Raw genomic sequence first — 17,795 nt, 5'->3', positions numbered from 1 at the left:
CAACAATAGCAGCAGCAGCTGTGAAAAGCAAAAACAAAACAAAAAAACAAGAACAAAAAAACATTAAAAAAGAAAAAAGCCATACATTGTTTTACAGGATAAAAGAAAAGCTGTCAACCATATGAATCAAATGAATTCAATTAGATACTAGATTTTGGGGTGAGGGTCTGAGCTACAAAAGATAGTTTGGGATAGATGGGGAGGTGTGAATATGATATTATATAATATCATGGAATGATTATTAAAATTCTTAGATGTGATAATAGTACATGGTAACTATGTAGAGGTGAAATGTCAAGAAATTGCTGCTTCCAATTGGTTCGGCAAAAATTTATAAAATATGTATGATTTTTATTTAGAATTTTAAGAATGACAAATTTTATGAATGAATGGTAAATTGAGGTAAATGACTTTAGGTATTTGATTTACACTTCTTCCAACAAGTAGGATTGAGATTTTTCACAATGAAAAGCCAGGAGACAAGTGGAAGAGAAAGAAAACAAAAGAAAGTAACATCACCATGCGTGTACATGTATACACACACACACACACACACACACACACACAAGCAGAGAAAAAGGAAAATAAGATCAGATAATATCACCACCTCCCTCTATGAGAAGACCCTTGACGTTGATATTCAGATCGGCTTCCTTGCATGTCTTCTCATTCAATATGGTTTTATTTTTTTTACCAACTTTAATAAATTTCATGTGCACTCATTCAAACTGACATATCCACTGTCTTGGTTTTTTTGTTGGTTGACATTGAAACCAAATTTTAAGCTTCTGTAGAGACTACTAGGTAGGCATGAAGGCTAAAATAACAAATAAAAAGCTTCTGAAGTTGATACCTACATGCCTATCAGAGTAGTTTTAAGCTGGCAAGTCTGGATCAAAGGTGGTGGGTGGACCATACTATTGGATTCTGATATTTTCCAAAGACAGAAACTCCCTTTCACCTGCCCTGGGCATTGATGGAGGAAGAACAGGTAGAGGGGGCTGGTCAGCCAGGCCACTGAGGTTTCTAGAGTCTGTTCCTGTGTGCAGCATGTTGCGCCTGAGTTCTGTTGCACAGAGCAACGATGGCATAACCTGCTGAACAGCTACTGAATTCAATTTTTAGAGTTCCCAAAGAGGCAGGACTGTGATGACTTCAACACAGAGAGGGCTAGCTACAAAGGATTCGGATTCAGATAGCGTGGGTGTGCGTCTGGCTCTGCTGCATATTAACTGAACAAGCTCAGAGCTGTGTTTCTCAGTGGGTGTGCTGTGGATGCTGCCAGGGACAACTCTTCACAGGGCAGAACTGTCCCAGGCACTGCAGGACCATCCCTGCCTTACTCTCTCTAGGACCAAAGGCTAAGAGTGCCTCCCAGTCCTTGAGAGGAGCATATCCACACGCTCTAGAAAGCCCCTTGCCTTACAGGATAAATTCTCATCCTCAGATTTATCTGGTGATAATTTCAGCTCTACCATCTAAGAAGTGTTTGGGGAGGATCAGATGTGCTGCAGCTCTTTATAAACTTAAATTAGCTATACAAATGATATGCTATTATGCATCCACAAGGCAGCCTCCACTTAAAGGCAGGGCTGTGGGGTGGGCCAACCACCTGGATTCCAGGTGGGACCTATTACGGTCTTGTCAATCTAACCAGACACTAGAATGCATGACAGCTATTTACTCTGAAAATGTTTTCCCGTGATAAGTGGGAAATTTTGGCTTGTGAGTGTTGCTACAGATTAAAACCACACCACAGTGTGAATTTTACAGTGAAAGCAGATGGCAAAGACACGGGCTACTGTAGCAGATGAGCAGCATGGCATCCTCAAAGTGGCTTCACAGAATCTGGTTTAGGATGTCACCCAAACTGGCCGGGAATGGAAATGACACCTCTCTTGACGAGCAAGTGATAAGAGGATTGTGGGATGACGTCAGGGATGGGGACTACAAAGTGCCACAGAAGATGACACCCCACCCTCCTATGATCAGGTCTGATTTTCAAAATAATGTACTTTAGAGACGTCTGTTTTAAACTTTTGAACAATGCTTTGGAAAGGGAATCTTGGAGGTGAGGCAGACTAGCACACAGTGGCCTCTGGTGGACTGTAAGCTCTGAAGCTGAGATGGGATAATGGAGCTGGGGTCTTCACAATTTAGAGTCTGAGACCCCCCTGGAGAGTCTACCATCATGAAGACTACCTACTTTGGGTGTCTGTGAACCTGAGGTGGACTGGGGCCATGGAACCCAGGGCTTTACGCATGCTAAGAGCATGCTCTACCACTCAGCAGTGCCCGCTCCCCTGGCTGCACTTTAAAACCAGCTGTTTGGGTGATTTGGACACAGAAAGCCACAGATTGCTTCCCTCTAGAGACTTCTCTGGTGGAAGGCAGCCTTCAGCTCTCTTCAGGGTTCACTCTTGCTCTCATTTCATGGCCTTTATAACTCAGAATTTAGGTAAAAGTGCTTCTTTGCTTTTAGGCCTGGGCATTACAGAATTGTTTGATTTTACTCTCTCTTTCTCTTGGCTCCTCCCCGCCACTGTGTAAACGAGAAGGTACTTTCATTGTGCTGAGCTGATTTCTCCTGTATCCTTCACTTTTAAATGAGGTCTAGGAAATGCTGACCAGACAGGAAGCTCTGACCTCTTCTTTAAGGCTCAAAGCCTCAGGTATTAACAGAGAAATGAAGGAGGCCACAGAAGGCTGGGACCAAGGAGGCAGAATGGGTAAAAGGCATACATCTGGAAGAAAAAGAAGTGAAAGCAGTTGCCTACTCCAGGTCAGAAGCCAGCAGGAAGGAGGAGTGAAATGGCCCATGAGGATTATGGGGGCGGGGGGCGGTCAGAGGGGCGCTGGGCACAGAGTGATGGATGGACAGCTTCTTCACAGATCCAACAGTATTTAGTGCCAACACAGGGTTTTTTTATAACCTCACTCAACTCTGTTTACCAATTCAACTTTGGTAAATTCCATCCATTCTTCAAAACAGTCGGCTGATAATGTCAAGTCCCTAAATCTACGGGCTTGGCCATCTGAAATGAGATCTTTTATCCTTCTCTGGCTTTCCAGAATACATGTTCATTGCATTCTTGCAAGAAGAAAGACTACCCATAAAAGAAAAATTAAGGGGCATAAAGTCGAAAGAATATTATACCAAAGCTTTTGGTAAGAAAATATTTATGTCCACAGTACTTGCCACACCCTTTCTGGGAAGATATTACTGGCCTAGAAGCTGGGTTAGTGTATCCCAAAATACACCTCACAAAAAGCACAGTTACCCTCCCAAAATAGGCCCTATAATTAAGTGAAGTCTTTTCAAGTGGATTGTTCTATATCACAACTTGACATATGTTGCTTTAATCTCTCTGCTTCAGCAAATGTAGCCATATTGGGCTACAAAAGCTCTCAGCAACTCACATTTAAGCCAGATTGTGGTGTCACTAGCAAACTGATGCAAATAAACAGTCCTGGGTACCAAAATACTCAATCTCAATCATCTGTAATGAGATCTCTCTGCTCCCTGAGCACATTTTGATCACAACAGAATTGCTACCCTTGATTTAAAAGAACGAACAGCCCAGACTGAAGTACGGTTTCATCTCTGAGGTCACCTGAAGACAAACACATCTGAGCAGGCTGGGGCTGAAATTGAAAGCATGAGACTTCTTTTGTGGAAACGCTGGGCTCATGCTATGTGAGTCTCACTTTTATGTGTAGGGACCAGCATTCAGTATGAGCCACTGGAGGCCCATCGTCTGGAATTTATTTAGGTCAGTTTTTGCTTGGAGTCAAGGGTAACAGATGAGGTAACTTCTCTGGAGCCCTTTCAGCCTTCTGAATCCTGAACCAATTTGTTTTTTACATATTACATATAATTACATGCGTGTTAAAATATTTAAATTTGTAAAGATTTAAAGAAATGAGTACTTCAGACATTTAAATTTTGTTACTGCTTCTAATATGAGTTTCTCAAGGTCAGCACTATTGACATCTGGGGTTGGGTTATTCTGTGTGTGTGTTGTGTTGCTGTCCTGAACACTGTAGGGCATTTAGCACATCCTGCCCTCTGGACTCCATTAGCACACCCTCCTTCCCCTCAGTTGGGGCTTGATACTACCAAATGTCTTCTGGGAGGGTGAAACTGACCCCGCTCCTGAATCACTGCTCACTCTCTATTTATGTGTTTATATCTCACCCCCTGGCATGGCCAGGAGAACAAAGGTCTATCTCAAACCTCCCCTGACTCACAATGAAGAATTGGGATCTGTGACACTCTACCTCCTCTCGAGATTTATAAACAGCACTGCTGATGTCTCCAAATAAGGGAGCCAGGACCTGGCTTCATTTTAGTCAGAACTAGGATGAGGACGGATTTGCTATCACCTAGCTCCTGGAAGTGACCCTCCCTGCTTTCTGGATATCCATTCTTAGAAGAGGGTTCAACAGAAACCCTCACTGACCCACTGCTAGGTAGTGACTGACAACAGGGGTTAGGGTTGGGTATCTGTTAACATCGTCTGCAGAGGCCATGCTTCTGGGCCAGATCCCATCAGGGGCAGCACTTCAAGTGCTGGGCATATGTACAGGAGGGACAGTGCTCTCTTCAAGGAGTTTTGCAGGGCAGGGAAGGATATGAAAGAGTCCTAGAGTGGGGGATGGGAAGTTCAGCCCAGAGAAGAGAAGGTGAATGAGGAAGGAGAATATCTAAATATCTGGAGAGCTGGCATGTGGGAGAGTGAGTGGACTTCCTTAGAAGATGACTCAATAAACATTTACAAATTTATCACTTCTCTTCCATGTGCTAGGCACTGGGATGACAGAAAGGAGTAAGTCCAATCCCTGTCCCATGGAGCACATATTCGAGTCCTAAAAACTAGATTGTTTTTCTTTCCGTCCATTTTTTACCTGGCCTCCTTTCCATCCCTCTCTTTCTTTTTAAAAAGTTGAGATAATTGTCCAGTTGTTTGTCTAACTGCTCATTTTTTTCCATTTTAACAATTAAGTTTTAACTTAACAGCAAAATTCACCCTTTCTAGTGTGTTCAGTCCTGTGGGTTTTCACAAAAGCATGCAACTGTACACGTACCACTATAATTAAGCTATGGAACATGTTTATCCCCTCCCCGAAAATTTCTCTGAATCCCCTAATTGTTTATTTATTATTTTATTTTCTTTTTGAGACAGAACCTTTGTATATCTACATGGGGTTCAGTATAGTGACTTGATCCACGTATGCAATGCGTAATGACCAAATCAGAGTAATAAGCACTTCTATCTCCTCAAATTTTAGTCACCTCTTGGCGACTCTTGTACTCTTCAAGATATTTTGAAATATGTGATAGAGTGTTGTAACCAACAGTTCCCCTACCAGGGTTCAGAAAGCCAGAGTTAATTTCTCTTCTCTGTGTTGGTGCCCTAGCAAGCTGCCTTAAGCAACAGCAGGTTCCTTATCTCTAAGAAAATATAATTCCCCTATCAGGAATTTTGTAGAAGAGACTTTTGGTAATTGGGAGGTTGGAGCAGACACTGCCTGAGGCCATGTCCATCTTTTTGATTCCATGAAACTGCAGCAGAGTCACCTATAGACATAGGATCTTCAAAATCATCAGTCCATCTGTAGTTATGGGGTAAAGATCTTCATCTCCAAACCAAATACTTCTAGTCAAAACTCAAAATTTTTAGTTCAATAATTGGATCTCTGAGAAGCTACCCAATAAGCATAGGCCAAAAAAAAAAAAAAAAATCCAAAGGAAGGTTTGGAAATTAAAGCCTATATATGGTATTTACCATACTTATTAAGGGTACTATCTACCCTTAAGCCCTCTTTCTCTTACTGTTAATGTGTTTCAAAATAACATCAACTCCAAACTTGAATAAAGCTCAAACAATGTGACTTCATTTGCTTGCAAAGGTGGCAGGAAGGGAAGTTCAATTAGCCCAGCCTGTCTAAGAATGGATTGCCAAGGTTACAAAAGATGGTAAATGCCACAGAGGTTATGGAATGAATGATGGAAGGGGCTGTGGTGAGCAGCTGTGTGGTGCCCTGTGACATCAAATGGGTGTGACCAACCCATCCTAGCAGCCCTCCTGCTGGAAGATGCCTTTTGGTGGCTTATTGTCAGTGACAAATGTCCAGTCTCCAACAAGGCTGGACATGAAAATGACAGCTTTATTGAGCATCTACCATGCCCCGGTACTACCAATCTCATTTTATTCTCACAGCAACCCAATGGGGTAGGTAGCATTGGAGGCCTCTTTTTAAGAAACTCAGAAAAGTTATATAACAACCAGTAGGGCAGAACTTGAATTTTAACTTAGGTCTCCTGACCTTAAAGACTGTCCTTTTTATTACTACTAGCATGGTCTGGGATGGTTGCTGGATTGAACGTTCTTGGTCTCTTGGGCCACTGAACGCCAGTCTGTGGGCAAGCTCACAGGCATGCTGGGTCCTTAAATTCTTTAATTTACCATTCCTCAAGCAGCTAGTGGTCTGCTTCTCTCTCATTTCAACATCTAGGTAATAAGGATTTTTCTGCTTCAGAAACTATTTAATTCTTTTGGTGTACAAGTTGATTATCATGTTATACAGCTGGCTTAGAGCATAAACTAAGCTGTCATGGTGTTCTTTATCCTGTGCCCAGAAGCTTCCCTAAATCGAGACTTGCTGCATTTCAGAAAACCCCATATTGCTTAATAACATTAGTAATAACTACGGGGAAAACACCATACTGTCAGAAAACATCAATTCAGCATTGCATTTAATTATAAAAGTCCTTTCTAAGTTTAGTGCAGATTTAGAAGATGCAGAGAACAGGGCAACGACTTTCCTTCATGAGCACCATTTTACAACAGAAGGTACTAGAAATAAATGCAGCATCACTTACCAAAATTTCCGCCAACTATCACAAACTTTATATACACCACATGTCTTCTAAAACAGCGGCAGGACTGATTCTGAAAAAACAATACAAATAAATAAATAAATAACCACTCAATAGGCATAATTTAAGTACATTGTCTTTCTGGAAAAGTTGATCTCTTTCCTTTGTTTTGGGCACCCATCAATTTACCAAACTCCTCCTACTGGTTTCCTCTTTGTTTTTCACAGGAAGATGAAACCAATTACCTCAGTACATGCTACAATAAACCTGGATAATGAAATAAATCAGAAACTCTATTCACAAGTAGTTGAAATTGGGGGCTGGGGTTGTGGCTCAGTGGTAGAGCGTGTTCGCATAGCATGTGTGAAGCTCTGAGTTCAATCCTCAATACCACGTAAAAATGGATAAATAAAATAAAGCTATAAAAAACCGAAAGTGTTGAATTTTTAACCCCTTAAAATAATCAAAGATAAGAGAACAATGGAAAAAAAATATCTAAAGTGGAACTCATAGCAAATTTCAACCAAAGCAATCTTATCTCCCTCAACTGTCCCTTCTTCCCAGCTACCTGAGAGATCCTGAGCAATTTTCCTAACCAATTTTTTTTTTTTAGACTTCATTTTACTATCTGCAAAAGAGGGATCATTGTACTAACCTTTAAGGGTTGCCATGAGGATTCAATGACATAGATTTACAGACAGAAATGACACTTCAGAAAGGCTTAACACAGCATCTGGCACACTGTGAGCACTCAGTAAACAGGCTCAGAACATAGCGTGGCCTTCCTCATGTCTGGTGCGAACCAAGGCCCAACTATGCTACTGGAATTCCACTGCAGCGCTGGGACTGGCTGCTGCTCTCCTTCTCATCATGATACCCCATCTGGTGTGCATCATGCCTTGCAGAAACCAGTCCCTGGGCCGCTGGTCCCTCCCTTCCCATCTACCTCTGCAGCTCTGCAAGGCATTCTTGGCAGACACACCTTCTGGCTCCCCTACTAGTTTCCTCTTTTTACCTGACACATGGGTACCTGCGTGACACAAGCATGATATCCATGCCTTTTTGGAGACTGAAGTCCAGCAGCGGTCCCCAGCACTCTCAAGCTCATCCCAGTTTGACTCCCACATGTTCCCACCAGACATTGCAGCTCCAGGTACCTGTCCTGCCCTGGGCTTCTAGCTGGCCAGTCCCTTCTCCAAGGGCTGATGGGAGGATGCCAGCTATTTTCTAAGGCAGGGACGCTTTTTACTTTTTTTGTACCATGACATTCTATAGACATGTTTTTCAAAATAATGTTTTTTAAATGATTGATATTAATACATGAAATGCACAGTATTCAAAAATAAGCTGTGCACTGATTTATAGTTATCAAAATGTTTAACAAAATTGAAATGAGTTTTTTTTTTAAATGTTTGAATAATTTTCAGAGAAACTCTAATAACTACTGTGATTTTGAAATATCCTTAAACAATAAATGATATTTCAGGATACTGCAACTATAATATAATATAAAAATATTCCTAAGTTCTATTTGGAATAGAACTTAGCTAGGGCTGGAAGCTAAGGCTGCTTCCATAATAATTATAGGAAATGTTAGATTTCAGTTAAGGGTTAATGCAAATTATGATTTTTCTTCCCATATAAGTTCACAGACCCCTTAAAATGATTCATGGACTTCATTCTGGTCATCATCTAAAAGGTCTCTCTCTTTACCTTTTCTACCTTGATTTTTCTAATTCGGTATTATCTTAATTCTCTTTTGTTTTTCTTCTTAACACTACTGTGTTATTTGATATATAAATGTACTTCCTGTACTTTATATTTTAAGTTGTAAGCTCTGTAATTTGTAAGAAAAGGCCCTTTTTATTCCATATTTTCAGTCCTCCTGTGGCTAATAATGCCCTTCCCTGTAGCAGGCAGGTGAGGTGTTCACCAGGAATGTCTGAATCAATCAGTGGATAAGAGTGTAATCCTGTGTGTCCTACATGTGCTTGGCTAATATTAATATTATCTCTCTTTGGCAATCTATGAGGTCCTACATATATAGGTGAATACTATACTTAAATCATAAATGACTGAAATTAGGAAACGAAATGTTCTTTCTGTTCAGAGAGGGAATGCTTAGTCTGTGCTGTGCTACAGGTACCTGATACATGGGTACCTGTGTGACATAAGATGCTATCCATGCCTTTTTGGAGACTGGAGTCCAGCAGCTGTCCCCAGCTAGCTCAGAGTAGCTGAGGATCTCTTACTCTTCTATAACCTCTACACAGATAAGGAACTGTCAGTGATCCCCACAAGAGGACCCAAGTTGGTGAGGCCAGGTAGAGTTGCCTGGCACCCACCAGAGACCAGATCAAGACCCAGTTTTTCTATTAGTTTCACAGATGTGAGCTGGTGGAGTGAATAGTAGAAAGGATGAAATTCTCTCTCTCCTCCATGTATCCTTGTGAATGATGCTGTCTTTGCCTATGAGATTAGAGACAGCAGCCACCAAAGTGTCTCCAGAAGTTTTGGTCTCCACTGAGTCTGTGATGGACCAGCCTCAGGATGTTCACAGGACTAGCCTCAGTCTTCTGAGTCTTTTTCCTGAATAGCTGCAGCTTGGGATTCCTGTGTATTTTGTCAATCAACCAATCAATCAAACAAACAACAGAATAATTCTTCCTTTTCAAATGAAGAGAGCATAATGATTTTCTCCACTGAAAACCACTCATCAGGGCATTGTGACCACTTGCTTTGGCAGAAATTCACAATTGGCAGCATCTTTCACTCCAGACATCATGTCAAGTGACTCTTAGGGTGAGTGGGAGTACATACTCCCTCCCCAATAATGACAAAGACTGATGAGCTCAGAGAACAAAGGCTGGACTTGGCACAGCCTTTTTATACTGAAGGACGTGAAGATGCAGTTCATCCGAATTTCTTTTTTTTTTTTGAGATATGTGGCATTAATTACCAATAAAAATAACTGATAATAAAGAGGGTGGCATGACAGATCTGTCCTCTGATTCTAGAATTACAATGTATGCATCATCATTGATGAGTAATAACATTTTTATGGGTGCTCCCATACAACAACATGTATCCCGGTGTGCCCTTTTGTTTCTGATACATACCACAGACTGATGCATGACGTGTGGCTCCTGGTTTAAAGGTACAATTTTTATTACACACTGGGAATAAGTATCTCTACTATAGTCTCATCTCCGTGGGGTCACTGCCTCCCCCTTTTTCCTAACAGCATTTCTCCAGCCTCAGTGTCTCATGGGCAGGTGACAGCACTCTCAGCTGGGGGATGGGGACTCAATCGTCCACAGTTTTGGAGGATGCCAATCAATGGCATTAGCATCACTCACAAGGTCCTTAAAAATGGCAGTTCCATGGATCCACCCAAACCAACCCAATCACCATCTATCTTACAAGATTCCCCAGGTGATCTGTGTGTACGAGGTTTGAATGGTCCTGATCCAAGGGAAACCCATTCTCTTGCCCGTGATTGGTTCAAGGATAAGCCATTGAGACATGACAAATATTTTACCCGGAGCTTCTCACTTTTTGGGAGAAAGTCCTTGCTCCTGAATTGTGTCGATATGATGTCTAGAATATCTATAACTAACTGCTTCAGCTTATGGATAGAGCTGGTCAGAGACCAGAAAAACACAGGGAAACAGAGTGCAGGTTATTGCACTGGTCAACCCTGAGGCCTGTGGTATCTCTGAGTTTCCAAGAAATTTCTTATTGTTCCGGCCTCCTTGAGTTGGGTTTTCAATTATTTGCAGATGGAAAACTTTCAGTTCCCAATAAAGCATGATGAAAGGAATAGAACGCCAAGGCCCTGGGCTCAGCCACACGCTGAAGAGTCAGATAAGGCAGTGCATGCAGAGACCAGGGCAACAGTTCAGAGACTCAATTTGCTCAGGAAACTGACCCAGTCTTATTTCGGGTCAGTTCTGTCAACCATAGATCTTCTGCACATTTCCCAAAGCCCTCTAAATCTGCTGTTCTCAATGATCAACCAGAGGAAATGCTGATCATGTTCCAAAGTATTTTAACCAGGGGAGCCAACAGTTGTCTTCCCAAGAAGTCACATGGATGTCATTTCCTGCAAGGACAATGGGAGACTAATTGCTGGGCCTCAGCCTCCAATAGGGAAGACAACCTGTGAAATGTGATTACTGCAGGGTAAATAAGGAAGAGCTCAAGGCTCTCAGAAGCCATTTTTGGATCTGCTCCAATTACTTGGGGAAAGGGGGCGGGGGTGGGGGGTGGGAAAGAGCCAGATGGTCTGGGGAAAAAAAAATGCAAGGGGCGGCAGCTAGGATAGCCGCCTGAGCCATTTTTTTTTTTTTTACACATCACTGGTAGTTATTAAAGACCTTTCTGAGGAAACCAAATAGACCAGCTATTATACAAAACCATACGTGGCTTTGGTATAATTTAACTTCATATATAGGAGTGATGTCAAGGAGAACTGAATGTCTAAATGGACATTATCTCTCTGGCGTGTCCTAGCTTCCTAGCCACAGGAGGATATTCTGGGTATGGGCTGAGGTTGGGTTTGATGTGTTGGCTCAGTGAAGAATGTATTTTCTATCAAGGGGTGGCTCACTGATGGTTTCCACAGAATGTTTCCTCAGGTTCTATCTCTTGAGAGCTCTTTTTCTCTCAAATACTTTCTGCTTTTTCTTTCCTGGTACCGCATACTCCAATAATCCCAAGTTCCATCCCATGAAATAAGCTTTAACTACAGAGCTGGACCCATCACTCATGCTCCCAGTTCATCTGCTACCCCTAAGTACTTTGAGTTCAGTAATTTGATTTGATCACTGTTCTGTTCCCAATGTCTAGTACAATGGCAGGCACTGGGTAAAAAGTGTCTGTTGAGTGAATACATTCAAGACCCCACTCGGACTCAAGAGAGCCCCTGCTATCATTTCCTACCTAGCCTCTCTGCATCTGGACTCTCCTCTCTGGATCACAATATTGCTCAGGTCCCTGCTAGAATGTCTCCGGTGGGAAGGACTTAGCAGCCCCCCCCCCCATATTCCCCAAGTGAGAAACTGAATCCACGGAGGCCTACTCAAGTTTGTACTATTAGTGGATGGCAGAGGCAGGATTTTTAGTTTAGATTCAGTGCTCTAGTGACTAGTGCAAAAACTTCAATGGTCTTTCAGTAGGACCTAGTAAGGCCTGGTATGGAGCAGGCACTCAATAATTACTTGTTGAGTAAATGAATGGGTCTCATACATGTATGAATGAACTTCAGGTTTTCTCAAAGTGGAACCTTCTCCAAGATAAACACAATAATACCCTGGGATCCAGAATGGAGATGAGAGGAACTTCTCTCTCCTCTTGACTAAGAGGAGCAGTAGGAACACTGGACCTTTTTCCCTACAGTGCCTCTGAGCCACCTCCAGGAACCCTGGGGCATGTATGTGGACACTGCTAGAAAACCAAAGATGCAATCAAACTGACATTCTTCAGTTTTGCCCACAAAACCACCCACTATCATTCTAAACTCACTTCATCAGTCTTATCTTTCATTTCTTCTTCCTCTCACACGCAGCTTTACCAAAGCACTTGATTCCCTAGCACCGGTTCCTCTCCAGGCCTTTCCCTACTCTGTTACTTCTCTCTTACATGATCTTACCTCCATCTGCAAGAATGGAGAACCAACCTGTCTCTCAAGTCAACCCTACTATAAATCCCTCTCTGAAGTTCTTGCTCATTTCCTCCAATAAAATTAGTCTCACTCTATTTATCCTTCTACCCCAGACTTTATCACACTACCTGCTCCAAGGAAAACAGCCAACTCTTTGAGGGCAAGAACGTAGTCTGAATTCAACTTTGAACCACTGGGACCCAGCCTGGCCCCATGCCTTGCACAGAGGAAAGACTCTTGTTGCATTGAAATGGCTCGATTCTTCCCGGTTCACCTTTGTCACCAAATTACGCACATTGTGTAAGTGGCATTCCAAATCTTCCTCTAGTCTCCATAAGCTTGATGATACAGCCAGCACACACCTGCAGATCCCATTTGCTAAGGAGCAGCATAAGTCTTTTGAGTCATATTTTCAAAAGCAAACAATGGGGAGGTGAGAAAGAAGAGTTTCCCTCCCTTCACAGTTCACCTTTGTCACCAAAGTACACACATTGTGTAAGTGGCATTCCAAATCTTCCTCTAGTCTCCATAAGCTTGATGATACAGCCGGCACATACCTGCAGATCCCATTTGCTAAGGAGCAGCATAAGTCTTTTGAGTCATATTTTCAAAAGCAAACAATGGGGAGGTGAGAGAAAAAGAAGAGTTTCCCTCCCTTCACAGCTCTCCTATGGCCATGGCTGTCATGTGCAGCAGGAGGTGCACTCTGGGTGGCCTCTGCACACAAGTAACAGGAGACTTAAAATACAGTCCCGACTCCTTCCATGCTACAATATTCTCTGCAAGCCTAAAGTCAATTGTCTGAAAAATTAAAGAGCTCCAAATGGTAGGATAATACATTAAACAAGCAAGCACACAAACAAAGCCCAATTGCCAGGGACAAGGGTGGGAACTAGCAATCACAGGGTTCCCTAGGAAACCAAGCCTACTTTCTGACTGGCTATGGCCTTGCTTCCTCACTGGGGGGGGGGGGGTTAGCAAGATGCCCTGAGAAATCATGACTGACCCATCTTCCCCTTCTGTCACTTCTGCTGGCTTCACTCCAATAAGCTGGAGGGCTTCAGGCAAGGCTGTGGCTGTTTGCTGGAGTGGAAGTAAACAGCAGAGAGAAGACAGGAGAAGAGAGGAGGAGGAGGAGAGAGAAAAGAGCAAGGAGTCACTTTCCCAGCAGAAAGGAATTATTGATCACAGACAAAGAGGGTGGCAAGGTCAAACTACAAAAGCTGGCTGCTCCCTTTCATCAGCTATTTCCAGGACAAGAGGGGGTTGGAGGCTCACAGTAGAGCCAGGCACCACAAAATCAACAAGGAGCTCCTCCTTCATCAGCTGGGGGGGGGGGGGCAAGTGAGGGCTCCCGACACGGCATCCATGGGTCTGTTGTGGGCACATGGGCACAAATGTGTGAGCTGAGTCGTGCATATGGATCGATGGAGGGTAGGAGTAGCACTCACAACACCATAATCTCCATCAACCTCCAGGCAATAGTAATAGTGTTGATATCATTTCATATTATTATTACTACATTGAATCCTGCAGGCCAAGGGTACACAGTTTACGTGGGATAGAAAGAAATGAAGTAAATGCTATTGAATCATCAGTTAACTGTCCGGAGGGGGGTAAATTTTGCTTCTGTAAGATTCTCTAGAATGATGTATATATTTATAATAATGGCATCTTTCTTTTTGGTAATGAGTCTCTATCAGGTGGTCATATCACTTATGTATCTGGTAAAAGGGAAAATAAAACAAAAGCTCTGTTTTTGTAGTGCACTTGAAATATATTTTACTTGTCCTTTTAAATTAAGCTTTCTCTAGGGATCTGAATTCCAGTCTGGATAGAAATGCTGCTTTGCTATTATGCATGTGCAGCTGCTGGATGTCTCTCCCAACTATACACTACTCCCAGGACACCCAGGAAATGCACTTAGTGTCACAATGCTGCCCTGATACAGGTTAACAATGGTATTGATGAAGCCCCCAGAGTGCAGGCTGGCTACAATAACAGAATTCCAGAATCTTGGGGGCTGGATGGGATGTGAAGAATACCTAGTCCGACAGTTTTCAAGAAGCTTTTTTGAGCATCAGAACTTACTTTCTCTCTCTCTCTCTCTCCCTCCCTCCCCCCTCACACACACATACACACACACACACACACACACACACACACACTCTTGCACTCCCCCCCTCTCTCTATCTCTCACACACACACACACACACACACACACACACACACACACACACACACACACACTTGCTCTTCCAAGGCTTATGCTAAACTCAAATACAGTAGATAGGAGTTTGGTTTAAGGGGAAAAAGACAAATTCTCTCCATGGTAGCCATATACCTGGCCTACTTCTTAGTTCTGGGTAGCCTTAAGGTTCTAAGAACACAGAAAATCCCAGACCTAGTCCCCCACTCAATCCAGTACCCAAATCTTGTCCCACCACCTCATGCAGATACCTGTGCACAGACTAAGCATACACTTTCTGAAAAGAAGTAAAAGAAAAGAACATTTTGTTTTCTAACTTCAGTTATTTATGATCTAAATATAATATTCATCTACATATGAAGGACCTCACAGACTGCCAAAGAGAGATGAGATAATATTAATACTAGCCAAGCTTATGTAGGACAAGCAGCGTGCAGGTTCTCAAGGCTGCAGTGTTGGTAACTCAATGCCTTCTCTACCAAGAACATATTTTAAAATCCCTGAAGACCCTGTTTTGAACCAAAATGCATTTATGAAGTAATTACTTATTTATTCGTCCAGCTTTGATTTGTAGTCAGCGAGACTTCGGTTTAAATCCTAGCCTTCTTAAGCTTGGTATACTTGGAAAAATTCCGTAATAACATGAATAAATCCAGTAGGAGCTTTTCTTCTCTCCATTTTTGCTTTTATTTTATTTTATTTTTGGTACCAGGGATTGAACCTAGAGGGGCTTAACCACTGAGCCACACCCCCAGCCTTTTTTTGCATTTTATTTAGAGACAGGATCTAGCTGAGTTGCTTAGGCCTCACTAAGTTGCTGAGACTGGCTTTGAACTTTTGAATCTTTCTGCCTAACTCTTCCAAGTCGCTGGGAAACAGGTGTGTGCCACCATGCTGGCTGTTTTTCATTTTATCAAAACAAATCTCCTTCAAAATAATAACAAGTTCCTAGGAATAAGTCCATAAATGATATGTAAGACCTTTACACAAAAATCTATAAAACATGACATTTTAAAAAGACTAAATAAAGGGTTTGCCATGTATATGGAATGGAAGTCTCAATCTTTTTAAGATGTCAGTTTTTTGAATCTTCAATTCAATCACAAAGATAAAAAGCTAGGCTTTTTTATTTTTACTTTCCTGATGGAAATTAACAAGCAAATTCTAAGATTTTTTATGGAAATGCCAAGAAAATTTTGAATGAATAAAACAAGTCAGATATTCTAATTTATTATAGAATAATAGTAAGTAAAAGTAGTATTTATGCAAGGATTGATAAATAGACCCTAGGACAAAATAGAAGATCCAAAATCAGAATTACAAAGATGGCATTGAGGTTTGATAAATGGTGCTGGGTTCACTGGATGTTGTGGGTTGAATTGTGCTCCCCCAAAAGACGCTGAAGTCCTAACCTCCATGGCCTTTAGAATTTGACCTTATTTGAAAACAAGGCTATTGCAGATTTAAAATGAGGTTATGCTGGATTAGGATGGGCCTGAATCCAGTAAGACTACTGTCCCTAAACAAGGAAATTTAGATACAGAAAGATCCCTGGGGAAGAAAGCCACATGATGATGGAGACGAGACAGACTGCAAAACAACCAGCCACCCCCAGAAGTGAGGAAGAGACCAGGGAGGATTCTTCCTGGAACCTTTGGAGGGAGCACAGCCATGCCGACTCCTTGATTTTGGATATCCAGCCTTCAGAACTAGGAGAGAATCTTCTAGGCCACACAGTCTGTGGTTCTGTTACAACAGCCCTAGGAAATGAATACATTTCGTATCCAAATAAAAAAAAAAAAACTTAATTTCTACCTTACACCATGCAAAAATCAGTTCCAGATGGGCAATGGAACTAAATGTGAAAACTAAAATAATAAAACTTTAATGACCCGGGTTCGAACCTCAGCACCACATAAAAAAATAAAATGCATTGTATTGTGTCCATCTACACCAAAAAAATAAATATTAAAAAAAGAAGAAAACAACACATAGAATACCTTCATAACTCATAATAGGCCAAGATTCTTGAAAGGATACAAACAAGTGTTGATCATGAAATAAAAATACATTGATCTGGACTACACTAAAATTAAGAATGTCTTCATCCACTGACACCAACAGAACAAAAGGTGAGACAAGAGTGGATATGGTAATGGCAATACTTGTATCTGACAGCTCCTATGACCCAACAAGGAAAGCAAACAATCCAATAAAGAAATGATAAACATTGTCAATCAATGGAAGAGTAACTGATGTGATACAGCAATCTGTATACGGGGTAAAATTGGGAGTTCATAACCCACTTGAATCAAACTGTGAAATATGATGTATTAAGAACTATGTAATGTTTTGAACGACCAACAATAAAAAAAAAAAAAAAGAAATGATAAACAGTCAAGAAGACCAAACAAGAAATGGCCAATAAGCATTAAAAAGTATTCTAGCTCAGTCACAAACTGGCAGCGGGCACAAAAGTTGAGCATACACAGATCCTGTGGCCCAGGACCTTGCCACCCTGAAGTCTATCCCATAGAAATATTACATACGCTCATCCACCAACGTGTCCAAGAATGCTCTCAACAGTACTACTAGGAGTTTCCCCCAAATGGAAAGACTCAAAAGCCCCCCAACAATACTAGGACTAAATGAATTTGATTTATTATACCATATCATACTATACAGCAGCGAAAATGAATAAACTGTAGCTTATAAGAACGTGAGTTTTATTTACATAAAATTTATAATAAATTAAATCAACCTTAGTTGTTAAAAAAGCATGCTGCTAGGTACCCTTGGTGGAAGCTGGGTGGAAAGGAAGAGGGAAAGGAAAAGAATATGAGGGGACTTCTGGTGTTTGAGTGATATTTCTCCACCTGGGATGCTGCGTACAAAGGACTGTTCACTTTATGAAAAATTCATTATCAGAGCTTAACAATTTGCGTACTTTTTTTGTTGTTGTATGAATGCTATACTTCAGTTTTTAAAAAAAATCTCAGAAATGAAAGCTTGGGGTTAATCCAGTGACATCAGAAACA

General features: G+C 41.6%; 1 protein-coding gene across 2 annotated transcripts in view; it reads right to left on the bottom strand.

Annotated features, from left to right (window-relative positions):
* The window catches only part of Fyn (FYN proto-oncogene, Src family tyrosine kinase), a 202,953-nt gene that overhangs the window by 108,631 nt on the left and 76,527 nt on the right, over positions 1 to 17,795 (bottom strand). For both annotated transcript variants that reach the window (XM_026395068.2, XM_026395069.2), the window contains exon 3: positions 6,887 to 6,956. The gene's annotated coding sequence lies outside the window, so the exon portion shown is untranslated. The remainder of the gene's footprint in view (positions 1 to 6,886; positions 6,957 to 17,795) is intronic.

Source organism: Urocitellus parryii, chromosome 8, assembly GCF_045843805.1.
Source record: "Urocitellus parryii isolate mUroPar1 chromosome 8, mUroPar1.hap1, whole genome shotgun sequence".
In the NCBI taxonomy this organism is placed as follows: domain Eukaryota; kingdom Metazoa; phylum Chordata; class Mammalia; order Rodentia; family Sciuridae; genus Urocitellus; species Urocitellus parryii.
Note: the sequence above shows the minus strand (reverse complement) of the source record. Positions and strands in the feature narration are given on the sequence as shown.